This window comes from Cetorhinus maximus, chromosome 9 (genome assembly GCF_964194155.1).
Source record: "Cetorhinus maximus chromosome 9, sCetMax3.hap1.1, whole genome shotgun sequence".
Taxonomy (NCBI): domain Eukaryota; kingdom Metazoa; phylum Chordata; class Chondrichthyes; order Lamniformes; family Cetorhinidae; genus Cetorhinus; species Cetorhinus maximus.
The window spans coordinates 19,069,343-19,088,198 of NC_135887.1; the positions used below are offsets into that span (position 1 = coordinate 19,069,343).

An 18,856-nucleotide genomic window follows, 5' to 3' on the forward strand; every position below is an offset into this window, starting at 1 on the left:
CTGTAATCCTCAATTTCCTTCTCCCTCAGACGCTTGTCTAACTTCCTCACAAATGCATCTACACTATTCGCTTCAGCCACTCCATGGTAGCGGGTTCCACATTCTTACCACTCTTTGGATAAGGAAGTTGCCTTTGAATTCCCGATTGGATTTCCTGGTCACTGTCTTATATGCATGGCCTGTAGTTCTGCTCTTCCCCAGAAGAGGAAACATTCTCGCTGTGTCTACTTTATCAAAACCTCTCAGAATTTTAAAGACCTCTATTAGGTCATCCCTCAACCTTCTTTTATCAAGAGAAAGGAGACCCAGCCTGTCAATCCTTTCCTGATATGTAAACCCACACATTTCTGGTATCATCCTTGTAAATCTTCCCTGTACCCTCTCCAGTGCCTCGATATCCTTTATATAATATGGTGACCAGAACTGCACGCAGTATCTAAGTGTGGTCTAACCAAGGTTCAATACGGGATCAGCATTAATTCCCTATTTTTCAGTTCTATCCCTTTTGCTTGATTTGCCTTTTGTATTTTATGGCCTTGCTAACCTGTGGCCCAAACTTTGGTGGCCGGATTGTGTATAGTTCCATTCTTATCAAGTCTTACCAGGCAATATTACAGCCACGGGAAGGCACCAACACACTCTTTATCAGCCCAAAACAAAGTACCCGGAGTAAATAGGTGGTGAATTGGCTGTTGCTTGTGGTGGTGTCTTCCTGTTCCCTTAGCGGCAAGCTGTTAGGTCTGATGTAGGTTGGTGAACCCTGGTTTCTGGCACATGCACTGGGGTCTGTGGATTACATCAGCTAAACTGCTATCCAGATTTGAGTTGAATAGAGCAGTGAGTGCCTGCACTTGAGCTCCAAGAATTGAGGTGGAATTCAAGAGTGAGTAGAAGAATAGATCACAGAGAGAACTTTGGAGACTTTAGGTCCAGAATCACGTTTAGAGCAAGTATTTAGGAAGGCAAATGAAACGATGGCCTTTATTGCAGGGATGGTGGAGTATACAAGTAGGGAAGTCTTGCAACAGCTGTACAGGGCATTGGTGAGACCACACCTAGAGTACTGTGTACAATTTTGGTCTCCTTACTTAAGGAGGGATTTACTTGCAGTTGGAGGCAGTTCAGAGAAGGTTCACTAGGTTGATTCCTGGGATGAAGGGGTTTGTCTTGTGAGGAAAGGTTGAGCAGGTTGGGCCTGTACTCATTGGAGTTTAGGAAAATGAAAGATGATCTTATTGAAACATATAAGATTCCTGAGGGGGCTTGGCAGGTTAGATGCTGAGAGGATGTTTCCCCTCGTGGGGTAGTCTAGAACTAGGGGGTACAGTTTAAAAATAAAGCGTCTCCCATTTAAGGTGGAGATGAGGAGGAATTTCTTCTCCGATGGGTCTTTGAAATTCTGTATCTCAGAGAGCAGTGGAGGCTGGGTCATTGAATATATTCAAGGCTGAGTTAGATAGATTTTTGATCAATAAAGGAGTTAAGGGTTATGGGGGGCGGGGGGTGGGGGTCAGGCAGGAAAGTGCAGTTAAGACAATCAGATCAGCCATGATCTTATTGAATTGCGGAGGAGGCTTGAGGGGTCGAATGGCCCACCCCTACTCCTATTTCTTATATTCTTATTTTCCCAAGCCCACTACATTTAAAATATGTCGATTGATATATCTCCTCAAAACCCAGTGGAAACTACACAGACCACAATTACTTACCGACTGCACAGGAGGGGTTCAGTCATGTACAATCCAACTTGTCGATGCAGCTTCACTCTTCCCATGCGTTGTTTCCCTGCAGTTTTGAGGCCCGGGGTGTCGGGGGTGGGGGGGCATCACTGCTCCTGGGAAGATCTCAGCGATAGGTGATGGAAGAGAGTTAAATGTCATGCTGCACAAAACAAACTGTGGCTGAGCAGAGAACAATTGCACAAAACAGGCCCCAATTCCATGCACGACTTTTAATTCACCGTCTCCTTTGAGATTTCGGTGTGTACACCTTACAAATCGTCTTGTCTCTTGACAATGAGTCTTAATTAAACTGCACAGTTGAAGCAGCAGATCTATCCTGTATTGTATACGGAATAAATTGAAAAACTGATAACTGTTGGGGAGTTGAAGTGGTGGTTTGAGTGGTTTTCTTTGTTGCATTAATGGCAAATTTAATTTGCTGTGCGGAGCATAGAGGCACAAAGGTTTTTGTAAATAAGGAGAAACTGTTTCCACTAGCAGGAGGGTCAGTTATCAGATGATTTAAGATAATTGGCACAACTGCCAAAGGTGAGGACACTTATTTTTTTCACAGTGGCTTGTCGTGATCTAGAATGCACTGCTCAAGGGGTGGTGGAAGCAGATTCAGTAGCAACTTTCAAAAGTGAATGGGATAAATACTGGGAAAGGAAAAATCACCTCCTGACTCCTCAAAGCCTGTCCACAATCTACAAGGCACAAATCAAGAGCGTGATGGAATATTCTCCGCTCGCCTGGATGAGTGCAGCTCCAACAACACTCAAGAAGCTCGACACCGTCCAGACAAAGCAACCCGCTTGATTGGCACCACATCCTCAAACATTCACTCTCTTCATGACCAACACACAGTAGCAGCAGTGTGCACCATCTACAAGATGCACTGCAACAACTCACCAAGGCTCCTTAGACAGCACCTTCCAAACCCACGACCACTACCACCTAGAAGGACAAGGGCAGCAAACACATGGAAACACCACTAACTGGATGTTCCTCTCCAAGTCACTCACCATCCTGACTTGGAAATATATCGCCGTTCCTTCACTGTCGCTGGGTCAAAATCCTGGAACTCCCTCCCTAACAGCACTGTGGGTGTACCTACGCCACATGGACTGCAGCGGTCAAGAAGGCAGCTCACCACCACCTTCTCAAGGGCAATTACGGATGGGTAATAAATGCTGGCCCAGCCAGTGAAGCCCACATCCCGTGAATTAATAATAAAAAAATCAGGGCAATGGGAAAGAGTGGGGCTAATATCAGTTTCAGCTTGAGCACAAAAATCTGTTGACGCTCCGTTGCAGTACTGAGGAAGTGCTGCAATTCAGGAGATGCTTTCAGATGAGATGTTAAACAGGCCCCATCTGCCTGCTCAGCTGGATGTAAAATATCACATGGCACAGTTATGAAGATGAGCAGGGGAGTTCTTCCTGGTGTCCTAACCAATGTTTATCCCTCAATATATGTCGTAAAAAATAGATGACTTGGTCATCATCGCATTGCTGTTTGTGAGAGTTTGCTGTTTGCAAATTGGCTGCCACATTTCCCACATTACAACAGTGACTTCTCCTCCCCCTTCAGGTACCAGGCCCTAAGAGGGCATTGGCGACCATGGACTTTCATTGGATTGGTCCATGATAATGCTTGGCAAAGTACTGCAGTGGTTTTCCATTGCTTTCTGCAGAATGGCTGACCAGGAAATTCTCCTGCTCTTTACCACCTCCCATCAGGTGTATTGGAAGGATTTACGGGCTGATAATCAACCTGTTCGGCCACATTATGAACGTACCTTCCATGGCCGTCATGTCCTGAAGTGGGACTTGAACCAGGCGCTTCTGACCCAGAGGGAGGGGCACTAACATTGCACCACAAGGTCTCCTTGTCTGCAACAGTGACTACACTTCAAAAAGTACTTCATTGGCTGCAAAGCGCTTTGAGACAGTTAGTGGTCATGAAAGGTGCTATAGAAATGCAAGGTTTTCTTTCTCTTAGCTCTTTCTAAGAGCCGGCATGGGCATGATGGGCTAAATGGCAGCCTTCTGTTCTGTACGATTCTTTGACCACTTTCTTAAATATATATTCTCCCTTTGTTTCTCATTACATCTTTCCCGATGACTCGCTGAGTAAATGCACTCATTAAAAAGGCCCAGAGCCTCAGAGGCAGTGAGGATGTTACACAAGGGATGGAGGATAGAACTGGAACCTAGTCTTAACATAATTATAAGCCTGAATATTTCTGAAAAGAGAGACATGAGAGACAGGGTGCCAGTCACCAGTCAGTACCCTTTGGTCCTGTAGCATAAATTCTCATTATCGTTTGAAATTTGGCATTCTTGTGTTTGTCCTGATGAGTCCATGAAGAAAAACATTTGACAAACTCTCTCTCTTGTAAGGAACATTCAATTTCTGTATTACCAAGTGACTGTTCACACTTACAAGCTTATATTTACAGAGTGTTACGATCTGCCTAGGGACCAGTAACTTTTTGTTTAAAGTAGACAAAGTTTGAAATCCCAGGTACTTACTAAGAGGATAAAGCCGCAATATTCCACCGTTTTAAACAAACAAAATAAACTTTACTATAGAATGTCAGAAAAGTGAAACAATTTACAATATCCACCCTATACTCTAACATTCAGAATTAGCATGAGATACATGTAAATTAACAGGCAAACTGTGGTCCAACATACAATACTACACAATAAATGGCAGATGCAACCAAAACCAATCCCACGGATTTCTCAGCAACCTACCCAGACATCAGTGTCCACTGTGTGTTACACAATTTCGTTTAAACTCTATCTTCCTCACAGGGCATTTCAGGTCTTCCCTTTTAAAGATCTAGCCTCTGAATTCCCTTGCTCTGACTCAGACTGCCTCAACGACCACTCACTTCCTGATGATCCGATCTTTCTCCTGAGACTAGTTTCCACTGGCTTCCCAAAGCTGCACCACAGTGCCAACTCGCGGGCAGAACTCCGGCCCTTTAGCCGCGCCGAGCAGAACACCGCTGCTCCAAAGGGCTGTCTTTGTCCCAGTGGCCTGCAGCTCGGAGTCACCATCCTTCTGCTGCCTTTTCAGCTCTCCAGGGCCTCTCCCAAGCTCTCACCACCTGGATCCTGCCAACAGCAGCACTTTCGTTGCCTGGATCCTCTTCCTTTGCTCCTCTCCCCCGTGGTTTCTCTCCCCAGTAGTTCCTACCGGTGGTCTCCTCCGAGCGGCTCCTCCCCTCGTGGCCCCCCTCTCTTTGGGACCTCTCCCTGGGTTCTCCCCCAGGTTCCCCCTCTTGCTCCCTGGACACCCCTAGTAACGGCACCAAACTGGGTCCCGTGATCATTGTTTTCACGCCACATGGACACACTCATAATGTACTGGACGGCTGGGCCTTTTAACTGAAAGAACAAAACTAAAATGGAGCATGCGTGGCCTGTCACCCTGCCGAGCTCCACACATGCCCAGAACTCTTGGGCCTCTGGGAAATGGAGTCCTCGGCCTCCGCCTGGGACAAAGTAAGTCCTCATTCTTTTAACAAGAGACAAACACGCAACTCCCATCCCAACAACCGCAGTTTCAGTTTGCTCCTGTTTGGGCCCAGGTGAATCCTGGTTAATGCCCAGCACCTGAAGGCAATTAAAGACCCAATTAATATACAATTAGCAAATAATGCCAGGCCCGTGCTGAGTTTAGCTGAGACAGCATCTCCATCACCAAAAGTGGCCTCGGACCCCTGCGCGGGGAAGTCGGAGAAACATTCCCACCCTGATTGCAGTGATGTGACATAACCTCCCCCCCTCCCCAAACCTCTCCTCCACCACCCCCCGCCCCCCATGCCTGGATGGGCTGAATGGCTTCTTCCTGCGATGTGGGATCCCATGTTGGCAGCTCCCTGCAGCTGCTGAGTACGTTCGTTGGTCCCATGATTTTAAGGAGTCTTATTCTTAATATAATAAAAACTGTCAAATTTGGAACTGTGTGGCTTAAAGCTGCTGTTGCTGTGAAGGGTCTGGAAATGGCCAACGGTTATTGGATGCAGAGGAAGCACACTTACTGCAGATGACTGCAATTCCTATTGCCTGTTTGCGAGTGAAGCAATTTGGTTCGAATTCACCTGATATTTAGCTACCTGATGTCGAAATTGCAAGTCATTTTACACACTTGTTCAAGCTTTGTAAATGGATCAATAATACAGAAGTCAATTCTTTGTCACAAATGAATGATTCAAAACTCCCTCATTAACTTCTGAGCCGTTAAAGATTTCTTTCCCCTCAGTGCATGGCTAAAAAATCAAATTGCTGAATTAGTTATCATGTTTGCAAAGCCCTACAACCCTCTCAAAATCTCGATATTTTCCTGCGATTCTGGCATCTTCTCCGTCCCCGAGTTCCTTCACCCCCAATGCTAGAGGCTGTGACTTTAGCTGTCCAGGCCCTCAGCCCTGGAATTCCTTCCCTGAACATCTTGCCTCACCAGTGCTCCGTCTTCCTCGAAGATGCTGCTTAAATAAAATACCTCTCTGACCGCCCGTCCCGCTGTCCTTCCGTGGTTCAGTGCTCGGACTTTTCGACTGTCACGCACCCGTGAAGCACCTTGGGATGTTTCAGTGCGTTAAAGGAGCTATGTAAGTGCAAGTTGTTGTTATTTATTCAGCTGAGAGACATCAGTGCTATGAGCTAGAACATGCTCCCAGCTTTTGTCACCTGGTGCCAGCAGCGGAAGCTCCCTCACCAGATAAAACATGACCAGAGCTCCCTGTGCTCTACCCCAACAGGGGAAAGAATCCAGTCCAACTGTCCAAGATGGAGACCCAGGCTCCAGAGTTAAAAGGCCAGTGTCTGACCCGTGGTGCCAGAGTGGGGTATGATAACATAGTGATTAAGTTATTAAAAGCAAACTGTTGTGGATGCTGGAAATCTGAAATAAAAACAAAAACTCAAGTTTGACAGCATCAGTGGGGAGAGAAACAGGGTTAATGTTTCAAGTCCAATATGGCTCTTCTTTGGAACTGATTCTATTACTGGATTAGTAATCCAGAGGCCCGGTCTGATGATCAGAATGACAGCGGTTGAACTTAAATTTGGATAATTAAATAAATCTGGAATAAAAAGATAGCACCATTAATGGTAACCATGAAACTACGGAATTGTCATAAAAACTCATCTAGTTGGCTCATGGCCTCGAGGAAGGAAATCTGCTGTCCTTACCTGGTCTGGCCGACATGTGACTCCAGACCCACAGCAATGTGGCTGACCCTTAACTGGCCTTAAGGTTTTATTTAGTGTGTATTGTACCTTTGAGAATAATACTTGTTAGGCAAGATCACATGATCTGTAGGCTCTCCTATCTGCAATAGGATAGTAGCGCGGCTACCTCAGCAGTCAGTGTAGCAATAGAGTTGGAGTTGAAAACATGTGTAGTCACTGCTGAGTGTATTGTAAGTAAACTTAATGTTTCCAACCAAGAAGTGTCTGCAGATCAACTCTATTATTAATAGCACAACTCAGCCACCCTGCAACATCTAACAAGCTGGCTAGTTGTATCCATCTCCCATTGTCTGTCTACAAAGACCTATTTTAGTCTGTAAATTGACCTGCTGTGGAAGAATTGCTGCTCTGGACTGCCCCTCTGTTGCCAACCTCCCGGGAGATCTACAGAGAGATTACTGTTTCCACTATTGTACTTGGTCCCAAATAGTGACCTGTACTTTTGTATTTACATTCAATGTGACCAACTCAGTCTCCTGTAGCATTGCATGGTGAGCACATTGTTTTATAACAGGACTCCACAGACTCCTCCTCCTCCCAGCAGAGAAAACTATTCTCCCTCTCTCTTTTCCCCCAACATTTCTCTCTCTCTCTCTCTCTCTCACACACACACACTCTTTCTCATTCCTCACTGCTTCAACACTCATTCTCTGTACTCACCCTCCACAATTGAGTTTCTGCGTGCGTCTCTCTCTTTTTCTTGCTCTTGGTCCTCAGTCGATTATTTTTGCGTGCATCTGCTACAAGAGGGTTCCCTTCCTGCCCCACTGTTTCTCGTACTCCACTACATCCCTTAAGCAGAGGCCCTCATTCGAGCAAAAATATTGAAGCACAAAACATGACCAAATTATTTTTTTCTGATTCCTGTTGCTCAGCAAACTGCAGATAGTTGATTCCACCGCATCAGTCATTTTATTAGGCAATATCAACTTGTTTTAAAACCCTCTGATGATGTGCAATGAGGTACTTTTAATTTAGATTCTGCTGCAGCTCGAGTGAGGTGCGAATACCATGAAATGGGTCATTTTATTTCGCCCTGACCGGCAGATTATAGAAAATCCTGAGTCAAGCATAAAATTTCTCACTCAGGCGCTGAAGAATTAATGAGTGTTGAGGTGCGTCCCGGAGCAGACAGTACATGTCTGGGACCCAGAAAATCCATGGGGCCGTGCGTCTGGAGGGGGAATGTGTGGGGTATTTTTCATTTTAATTACCTAACTCACCAAAATCGGTTCTTCCTCACTGACAGAAACTGCATCCCGCTGACAAGCACCCAAAAAATATTGCCATCTCCGATTCAGCAAGTTTACAAAGGGCAGATGAAGCTGTTTAAAATGTCGTACAGTTTGCAATTGCCAACTCAGTTTTATCGTGATTTTAGTTTAATTGGGCGGCAGCTACATGGGAACATCAACATCTCTAAACGACACACCATCCCGACTTGGACAAATATCATCATTCCTTCATTGCCACTGGATCTAATTTCTGGAACTCCCTACCCATGATTTAATAAATACTGATTGCAGGTGTTCTATTTAATTGTTGGTTTGTGCTCTGCAGGCCCAGGTAAAGAATCAGTTGCTTCCTGAGTGTAATTGTGGTGGGCTTTGCCTCCAATCACATAAATCCCACAGCAATGAAACGAAAATCATGACAAAACTGAGTTGGCAATTACAAACTAAAATAAATTTTCATTTTTCTTTTGCAAACTTGCTGAATTGTACTCTGCGATATTTTTTGGGTTAGTGTCAGGTTGGGGTGCTGTGTCAGAGGGGTGCAGTGTCAGGGGTGGGAGCACTGTCGGGCGGTGCAGTGTTGGGGAGGTTGCAGTGTCAGGGAGGTTGCAGTGTTGGGGAGGGTGCAGTTTCGGGGAGGGTGCAGTGTCGGGGAGGGTGCAGTGTCGGGGGGGTGCAGTGTTAGGGAGGGTGCAGCGTTGGGGAGGTTGCAGTGTCGGGGGGGGGGTGCAGTGTCAGGGAGGGTGCAGCGTCGGGGAGGGTGCAGTGTCGGGGGGGAGCAGTTTCGGGGGTGCAATGTTAGGGAGGGTGCAGTGTCGGGGGGGAGCAGTTTCGGGGGTGCAATGTTAGGGAGGGTGCAGTGTCGGGGAGGGTGCAGCGTGGGGGAGGGTGCAGTTTCGGGGGTGCAGTGTTAGGGAGGGTGCAGTGTCGGGGAGGGTGCAGCGTCGGGGAGGGTGCAGTGTCGGGGGGGTGCAGTGTCGGGGGGGGTGAAGTGTCAGGGAGGGTGCAGCGTCGGGGAGGGTGCAGTGTCGGGGGGGGGTGCAGTGTCGGGGAGGGTGCAGTGTAGGGGAGGTTGCAGTGTCGGGGAGGGTGCAGTTTCGGGGAGGTTGCAGTGTCGGGAAGGTTGCAGTTTCGGGGGTGCAGTGTCGGGAAGGGTGCAGTGTCGGGGGGGGTGCAGTGTCAGGGTGGGTGCAGTTTCGGGCGGTGCAGTGTCGGGGAGGGTACAATGTCGAGGGGCGCAGTGTCGGGGCGGGTACAATGTCGGGGGGTGCAGTGTCGGGGAGGGTGCAGTGTTGGGGCTGGGTGCAGTTTCGGGGGTGCAGTGTCGGGGAGGGTGCAGTGTCGGGGAGGGTGCAGTGTCAGGGAGGTTGCAGTTTCGGGGGTGCAGTGTTGGGGAGGGTGCAGTGTTGGGGCTGGGTGCAGTTTCGGGGGTGCAGTGTTAGGGAGGGTGCAGTGTCGGGGAGGGTGCAGTGTCGGTGAGGGTGCCGTGTTGGGGAGGGTGCAGTGTCGGGGAGGGTGCAGTGTCGGGGAGGGTGCAGTGTCGGGGAGGTTGCAGTTTCGGGGGGTGCAGTGTTGGGGAGGTTGCAGTTTCGGGGGGTGCAGTGTCGGGGAGGGTGCAGTGTCGGGGAGGGTGCAGTGTCGGGGAGGGTGCAGTGTCGGGGAGGGTGCAGTGTCGGGGGGGGTGCAGCGTCGGGGAGGGTGCAGTGTCGGGTGGGGTGCAGTGTCGGGGAGGGTGCAGCGTCGGGCGGTGCAGTGTCGGGGAGGGTGCAGTGTCGGGGAGGTTGCAGTGTCGGGGAGGGTGCAGTTTCGGGGAGGTTGCAGTGTCGGGAAGGTTGCAGTTTCGGGGGTGCAGTGTCGGGGAGGGTGCAGTGTCGGGGAGGGTGCAGTGTCAGGGTGGGTGCAGTTTCGGGCGGTGCAGTGTCGGGGAGGGTACAATGTCGAGGGGCGCGGTGTCGGGGCGGGTACAATGTCGGGGGGTGCAGTGTCGGGGAGGGTGCAGTGTTGGGGCTGGGTGCAGTTTCGGGGGTGCAGTGTCGGGGAGGGTGCAGTGTCGGGGAGGGTGCAGTGTCAGGGAGGTTGCAGTTTCGGGGGTGCAGTGTTGGGGAGGGTGCAGTGTTGGGGCTGGGTGCAGTTTCGGGGGTGCAGTGTTAGGGAGGGTGCAGTGTCGGGGAGGGTGCAGTGTCGGGGAGGGTGCAGTGTCGGGGAGGGTGCAGTGTCGGGGAGGGTGCAGTGTCGGGGAGGGTGCAGTGTCGGGGAGGGTGCAGTGTCAGGGAGGTTGCAGTTTCGGGGGTGCAGTGTTGGGGAGGGTGCAGTGTCGGGGAGGGTGCAGTGTCGGGGAGGGTGCAGTGTCGGGGAGGGTGCAGTGTCGGGGAGGTTGCAGTTTCGGGGGGTGCAGTGTTGGGGAGGGTGCAGTTTCGGGGGGTGCAGTGTTGGGGAGGGTGCAGTTTCGGGGGTGGGGTGCAGTGTCAGGAGGTACAGTATTGTTTTGTGATGTGTCAGGGGGATGCAGTGTTGGGGAGGGTGCAGTTTCGGGGGGGTGCAATGTTGGGGATGGGTGCAGTTTCGGGGGTGCAGTGTCGGGGAGGGTGCAGTGTCGGGGAGGGAGCAGTGTCGGGGAGGTTGCAGTGTCGGGGACGGTGCAGTGTCGGGGAGGGTGCAGTGTCGGGGAGGTTGCAGTTTCGGGTGTGCAGTGTTGGGGAGGGTGCAGTGTCGGGGAGGGTGCAGTGTCGGGGAGGGTGCAGTGTCGGGGAGGGTGCAGTGTTGGGGAGGGTGCAGTTTCGGGGGGTGCAGTGTTGGGGAGGGTGCAGTTTCGGGGGGTGGGGTGCAGTGTCAGGAGGTACAGTATTGTTCTGTGCTGTGTCGGGGGATGCAGTGTTGGGGAGGGTGCAGTTTCGGGGAGGGTGCAGTGTTGGGGGTGGGTGCAGTTTCGGGGGTGCAGTGTCGGGGAGGGTGCAGTGTCGGGGAGGGAGCAGTGTCGGGGAGGTTGCAGTTTCGGGAGTGCAGTGTTGGGGAGGGTGCAGTGTCGGGGAGGTTGCAGTTTTGGGTGTGCAGTTTCGGGGGGTGCAGTGTTGGGGAGGGTGCTGTGTCGGGGAGGTTGCAGTTTCGGGGGTGCAGTGTTGGGGAGGGTGCAGTGTCGGGGAGGTTGCAGTTTCGGGGGTGCAGTGTTAGGGAGGGTGCAGTGTCGGGGAGGGAGCAGTGTCGGGGAGGTTGCAGTTTCGGGGGTGCAGTGTTGGGGAGGGTGCAGTGTCGGGGAGGTTGCAGTTTCGGGGGTGCAGTGTTAGGGAGGGTGCAGTGTCGGGGAGGGAGCAGTGTCGGGGAGGTTGCAGTTTCGGGGGTGCAGTGTCGGGGAGGGTGCAGTGTCGGGGAGGTTGCAGTTTCGGGGGTGCAGTGTTAGGGAGGGTGCAGTGTCGGGGAGGGTGTAGTGTCGGGGAGGTTGCAGTGTCGGGGAGGGTGCAGTGTCGGGGAGGTTGCAGTTTTGGGGGGTGCAGTGTTGGGGAGGGTGCAGTTTCGGGGGGTGGGGTGCAGTGTCAGGAGGTACGGTATTTTTCTGTGCTGTGTCAGGGGGATGCAGTATCGGGGAGGGTGCAGTTTCGGGGAGGGTGCAGTGTTGGGGGTGGGTGCAGTTTCGGGGGTGCAGTGTCGGGGAGGGTGCAGTGTCGGGGAGGGAGCAGTGTTGGGGAGGTTGCAGTTTCGGGGGTGCAGTGTCGGGGAGGGTGCAGTGTCGGGGAGGTTGCAGTTTCGGGTGTGCAGTGTTGGGGAGGGTGCAGTGTCGGGGAGGGTGCAGTGTCGGGGAGGTTGCAGTTTCGGGGGTGCAGTGTTAGGGAGGGTGCAGTGTCGGGGAGGGTGCAGTGTCGGGGAGGTTGCAGTGTCGGGGAGGGTGCAGTGTCGGGGAGGGTGCAGTGTCAGGGAGGTTGCAGTTTCGGGGGGTGCAGTGTTGGGGAGGGTGCAGTTTCGGGGGGTGGGGCGCAGTGTCAGGAGGTACGGTATTTTTCTGTGCTGTCAGGGGGATGCTGTGTTGGGGAGGGTGCAGTGTCAGGGAGGTTGCAGTTTCGGGGGGTGCAGTGTTGGGGATGGTGCAGTTTCGGGGGGTGGGGTGCAGTGTCAGGAGGTACAGTATTTTTCTGTGCTGTGTCAGGGGGATGCAGTGTTGGGGATGCAGTGTCGATGGGCCCAGTGTAGAGGCTTCCCTGTCAGTGTTTCTGCCTTGTTAGGGGGTTTCAGTGTCAGCAGGTGCTGTGTCGTTCTGTGCAATGTGAGTATGTATGACCAAATGAGTCCCACAAGATACCATTTTCCTAATAATGGAGCAAACAGGAATTGCTAACAGGTACAAAAAAAGTGTTCCTATTTGCGAGATATAAACAGTCAGTCTCCATGTTGCTGCTCTCATTGCAATGAGCTACAAGTCAGGAATCCGTGCTGGGGAATATTATGATTGGAATGAATAATCAAAAAGATTGAGACTGGTCACTAAGTCATTTGAACCGATATGGAACAGTGCTTTCATTTCTTGTATTAATTCAAGAAACATTTTTAAACCTGACCTGTGAGATCCGATAGTGAGGAAAGAAACTTAATCTTTTTGTTCTTAATTGAGTAAAAATAAAAACCCAGGTTTAAACTCACTCAAACCTTTATCCAATTCTCCCCATTGACTGAAATAAGGATGTATAATACGTTGTGGCGAGGATTAAAATGAGAATTAAGCGGCTTTAGAGGGGAGGTAAACTAATTTTGGCAGGCAGGAGTGGGATAATTGGATTTCTTTTTCTAAGAGCTGGCACAGACACAGTGGGCCAAATGGACTCCTCCTGTGCTGTGTGGTTCTATTTTTCTATTCTATGTTTTGTATAAGTGTCAGCCATGGCTCAGTTGGTAGCCCTCTTGCCTCTGCATCACAAGGTCCTGGGTTCAAGTCTTACTCCAAGGCCTCGGCACGAAGATCTACGCTGACACTCCTGTGCAGCACTGAGGGAGTGCCACACTGTTGGAGATGCAGTCTTTCGAATGAGACATTAAAGCGAGGTCCTGTGTGCCTGCTTGGGTGGATGTAAAAGATCCCAGGGCACTATTTCGAAACAGCAGGGAAGCTTTCTATGCTGTTCTGGTCAATATTTATCCCTCAATCACCATCACAAACAAAAAGAACAGGCTATCTGGCCATTATCACATCGCTGTTTGTGGGAGCTTGCTGTGCGCAAATTGACTGCTGCGTTTCCTCCATTACAACAGTGACTACACCTCAAAAAGGATTCATTGGCTGCGAAGTGTTTTGGGACATCTGGTTGTTGTGAAAAGCGCTGCATAAATACAATTTTTTTCTTTTCCTTACTCTACAGATTGTAATTTTGAAGGAAAGCCCATTTTCTGCCCACTTAACTTCACGATTTGCAGCGGGGACTGGGTGATTCAGTGTTAAGCATTTTGCTTTCATCCCAGGGTGGCCAGGTTAATGCCAGACCATATTAATACAGCTGAGGACATTCCTCCTCCGGACTGCTACAGCCATACAAAAGCTCTGGTCAAAGCACATCTGGAGCACTAAAGTACAGTTTTGGGCACTGCACCTCAGAAAGGTTATATTGGCCTTGGAATTCACCAAAATATTACCAGGGCTGCAAGGGTTTGCGTTTTGAAAGATTGCGTAAACTAGATTTGTATCTCCTGGAATGTAGACGGCTGAATGGTGATATGATTGAGGTTTTGAGGATTTTGAAAGGATTTGAAGAGGTAGATGGAGAGAATCTTTTTCTCCTGCTAAGGGAGTTTAGGACAAGGGACGTAGCCTTAAAACCAGAGCAAGGCCTTCAGGAGAGAAGTTAAGAAACACTCCTTCAAGCGAAGGATGCCAGAGTGCGGAACTGTCCCACTAAGAGCAGTAGTGCCATCTCAATTAATAATTTTAGATCTGAGAGCACGACGTTTTTGCTCGGCAAAGATATGGAGCCAAAATGGGAGGGGAGGGGATCAGTTAAGATGCCAAGGTCTCATTGAACAGCTTGAGGGGCTGAATAGCCTCTTTCTGTTCCTGTGTTTCTATGTTGTCTCTGAAAACTGCCCTGAATGAAATGGGTTTAGATGCCAAAGCCCAAACGGGAGGGTTTCTGTGGCACTACACGGTCAGTTGGCACTAATGAGCAGCCTCTTTAAGGAAGTTCCGGGGATGGTGGCTAGTGTGGAGGGTGGAGAAGCTCTTGCTGGTCCAGTGGGGGATGCTCATCTGTCATTACGGACTGAGAATTAGGGGAGTGATCGCTGGGGTAAAACAAGCAACTGGGCTACTGAGCAACTGGTTGTGCTATAACTGACCGGAGAGTGCTCAATACTGGCGCTGAACATATTTAAAGAGAGAATGAAAGAATAAGCACCTTTCATGACCTTATAACACTCCCAAAGTGTTGTACTGCCAATTAACTACTATTTGAAGGGTAGTTACTGTTGAACTGTTGGGAAACGCATCACCTAATTTGTGCAGAGCAAGGTCCCATGTACAGCAATAAGTTAAATAACCAGGTCATCCGTTTAGCTGTTGGTGTTGAGGGATAATTATTAGCCAGTACACCAGGGAGTTCTCCCCTACTCTCCTTTGAATAGTACCATTTGGTTTTTTAAAAAATATACCTGAGAGGGCCTTGGTTTAACCCAGGAAGGTGGCACCTCCAACACTGCAGCTCTGCCTCAGTAGAGCACTGGACCAAGCCTTGAATCCATCACCTCCTGACACAAGGATGGCAGTGCTACTCACTGAGCCACGGCTGACACCTCCTGTGCTCTTCCCCAGTACCTTGGTGATGACAGCAAATTAATTTTGCCAATTGTGCCTCTTCTCATTTAGGTAGAGAGGCCTTTGCATTAAAATCCTACCAAATGAGATTCTTGAAATGTTTAGGGGTGTGTAAAACCAGAGGTGTCACAGTGAGTCAGGATGCAGGGCTCTGCCCAATCTCATCCCCTCCCTCAACGAGTCGGAGCTCAGCTCCTCCATGATGCTTCAGCGAGTGAAGTGTGAAAACCTCCCATCGCATCTCCACCTGTAAACCCTCATCGCAACATTGGTAGAGATGAGCAACGCTTCTGGATTTTAGAAGAAAAACCCTTAGTTTCCCCATTATTGCATCCAACAGGTTCCTGAATCCCTAAGGTGCTCGCCCTGTTACTCGTCCATATCAGTTTATTCTAAGCCTTTGCAGGTTCAGAAAAGGGAATGACATGAGGTGGTTGAGACATGAATAGGCTATGATCGCACCTCACCTTATCAGTAACTCAACTTAAGGACCCAGCCTAGGCTATTTTCATCGCCTTCCAGTCCAGCTCCAAACTAATTCCCCTCTATTGTATCAGCAATTAGGACATAGGAACAAAAGGAGGCCATTCAGTCCTATGAGCCGGTTCCACATTTAATTCGATCATGGCTGATCTGTTTCTTAATTCCATCCACCACCTTGGATCCATTCTCTTTTCAAATTCTTCACGAGTCTGCAATCGCCGTGCAGGGCAGGCATCCTGGAAGACAATGTTTCTCAAAGTGGGGGTTACGAACCCTGGGGGTCCATGGAGACTTGCCAGCGCCGGATTGGAGGTCCGCGAAATAATGTGATAGCGCTTACAGAGCGCACAAGAACAGAAGGAGGCCATTCAGTCCTTCGAGCCTATTCCACCATTCGATCAGATCATGGCTGAACTGAAAAAAACCAGTGTCTGACAGGGTTGCTCTGGGATGTGCAGTCCTGGAGGATAATGACCAGATTGGATCGCTGGCCTGTATTGAATTAACTGTTCCTAACCTAGCTGACAAATGGACACTAGTGTCCTCCTTGAAGCATTCAGGTAAAACTCCTGCAAAATCAACTATGATGGACTGGACACTATGCCTGGATGGCTGAAAAGTGCCTCCCCCACCTGGACCCGTTCCCTCAACTTTCAAGTGGTCAGCGTCCCAGGGGAGGACAAAAGAGAACCTTTCAAAGACACTCTGAAACTATCCTTGAAACATGAATGTCTGGGAGGAGCTTTGTAACCAATCATTCGGAATGACGACAGCTTGTCCATCAAGCTGTATCACACTTTGTGTCCCAACATCGTAACAATGAGGCAGAGCAGTGGCAGGGGAGGAAAGAAAAGGAAGCAAGTCCTGCACTCCAGATCCCATTACCTCGTGGGACATCCTGCACCACCTAAAGACCTCCTGGCCGGGAATCGGCCTGTTCAGTCACATGAAGACCCATGGCAGAAACTCGCAACCCTGAGCAGACATCATCCTCCAATCGAGGGACAGCCAACGACAAACCTGGCTGCTGACAATGGGAGGCACTCCAAAGGGGTAATTCAGCCAGGGCTCCCACTACTGACTCTTGGAAAGTCAGTCGAATGCATCAAGATCTGAAGGCCCATCGTACCCAAGTCGACCGTTGACGTTGTGGGCTTTTGCAGCATTTGAGTTCAGACGAGGAGCTTACGTCAGTCTGGGGTGTGAGGTGGGCAGGGGGATGGTAGGGGGGGTGCCACATCTAGAAGCTGAAGCTGGAACATCTTCCTCCTTCTGTCTTATCAGCACCAGCTGGCCAGGAGAGGCTCCTCTTCCAATCACTAGGAAGGTCAAAGTCACAAAGAATAAGCCATGTCAAACATACCCTCCACTCCCCCAGTAATAGAACGTCTGCAGCGTTTTTCCAGGCGCTATGTGCTGTGGCCTTGTAAATATTTTGGTGAAGGTTTTTCCTCTTGGGTGTGTTTAGCCTGATCATAAGAACAGAATGTGTTTATCACTTGGAGGTAACAGATCATCACAAATATATTCCAACTGCTGCCACAACCAGAGATAAGCAAAGTCTGTAATCAAATTATTCGTCCAATGAAAGAACCCCCTCCCCAAAATGCATCTTATACCCCTCCCCTGACCACCCACCATCCCCAAAGCAGTAAGTAAAATTCACAAGTCACTTACCTGCACTAAACCTCTTGCCGAGCTATAAGGAACGTTCAGTGTACCATTGTAACGTCTCTGGTGGATTGTACAAGCCACCTTGCTCTGATCCCTCCTGTGATCAGTTCTGAGGTGATTTCTCAGCCGGTGGTCCAGTATTATTGCCTCTGAGGGCATGTTGCGATTGTCCTTTGTGATTTGGGTCCCGCTATTGCCCGAGGGTTCGTGCTGTCCGCACAAAGTTTGCTTAATACGCGGCCGAAGACAAAATGCAGCCCTGGAAGCAATTCTTAAATGAGTTCTCGCGTGCCAGACGTTTGCTGCTGTCAGTTTAGATGAACAGCGTTTGAATGGCTTGTTTTTATATTTACTTCAGATGAGCAGGGATTTTTTGCTGGATCCTGCATCCCCCTGTCTGTTATTTGTCACAAACTATTGGACTTGTCTAAAATTAGTAACATTTGTTTTTGCTTCTATGCGAGAGTTCAGTGGAGATCAGCTCTTGTCACTGTGCTGCTCAGTGATAAACCATGTGCTGACTGTTCCTCTCCTCCCTTGAGTCTCTACACCACTCGCCCACCCTACCACCGTGCGCAGAGGTCACATTAATGACTCTGAGTTCACGACTTTATCTTTCAAACATCGTTAATCTTTGACTCACAGTGTTACATCAGCTAAAACATCCCCTCATTGAACACAAGCAAACAGAAGGTTGTCAGCCAGCCTATTACTTTATCAGCAAAGTCTCGCTGTGGAGGCAATGGTTTTCAAGCCTGGCGCACTCGAACTGATGCAGAATTTCTAAAGAATTGCATCACGGTTCCCCATGCTTCACCCGTTTTACATGTCGAGATTCCTGTAAGACTGTGGTTGGAGGAACATTTGGGGATAGTCTAAGCTCCTAATAATGCTACCAGGAAAGATTCCACATTCATCCATGCCTTTCTTATCTGTAGACTTGACTATTCCAGCACACTCCAGGCTGGCCTCCCACATTCGACCCTCTGTAGACTTGTGGTCATCTGAGCTCTGCTGCCTGTGTCCTAAGTCGCACTAAGTCCCGCTCATCCATCATCTCTGTGCTCTCTGACCTAAATTAATTCCTGGGTAAGCAACACCTCAATTTTAAAATTCCCACCCTTGTTTTAAAATTCCTCTAAGGCTCCACCCCTCCCTGTCTCTGTAAACTTCTCTGGCCTTCGGATCTCTGTGCTCCTCCAATTCTAGTCTGTTGCACATCTCTGATTTTAATCATTCTGTCAGTGGTGGCCATGCCATTAACTACCAAGGCCCTAAGGCCTGGAATTCCCTCCCTAAATCTCCCCATGTCTCTACCTCTGCCTCTCCTCCTTTTAGATGTTCCCTAAAACCTACCTATTCGACCGACCTTTTGGTCACCTGCCCAAACATCTTTTTACATGGCTTCATGTCAAATTTTAATTTATACTGCTCTTGTAAAGCACCTTGTGATGTCTTACTATAGTAAAGGTGCTGCGTAAATGCAAGTTGTTGTTGTGTTGAGTTCACAAACTTCAGCTGGGGCAGCACTGGGTTGCGGTACCAACGTTAGCAAATCCGTGTCCCTGGGATAGGGGGAGGAAGGGTCAACTGGAGTTTCCCATTCCTGAACGCTATCCAGTGATATCCCGATCCAGAATCAGAATTGCCCAAAAAACGAAGCACTGCATTGACATCAACGGAAAA

The 18,856-nt window shown here is 49.5% G+C and overlaps 1 protein-coding gene across 3 annotated transcripts in view; it reads left to right on the forward strand.

Annotated features, from left to right (window-relative positions):
* Positions 1-18,856, forward strand: part of dph1 (diphthamide biosynthesis 1) — a 631,990-nt gene that overhangs the window by 320,821 nt on the left and 292,313 nt on the right. The window lies entirely within an intron of this gene.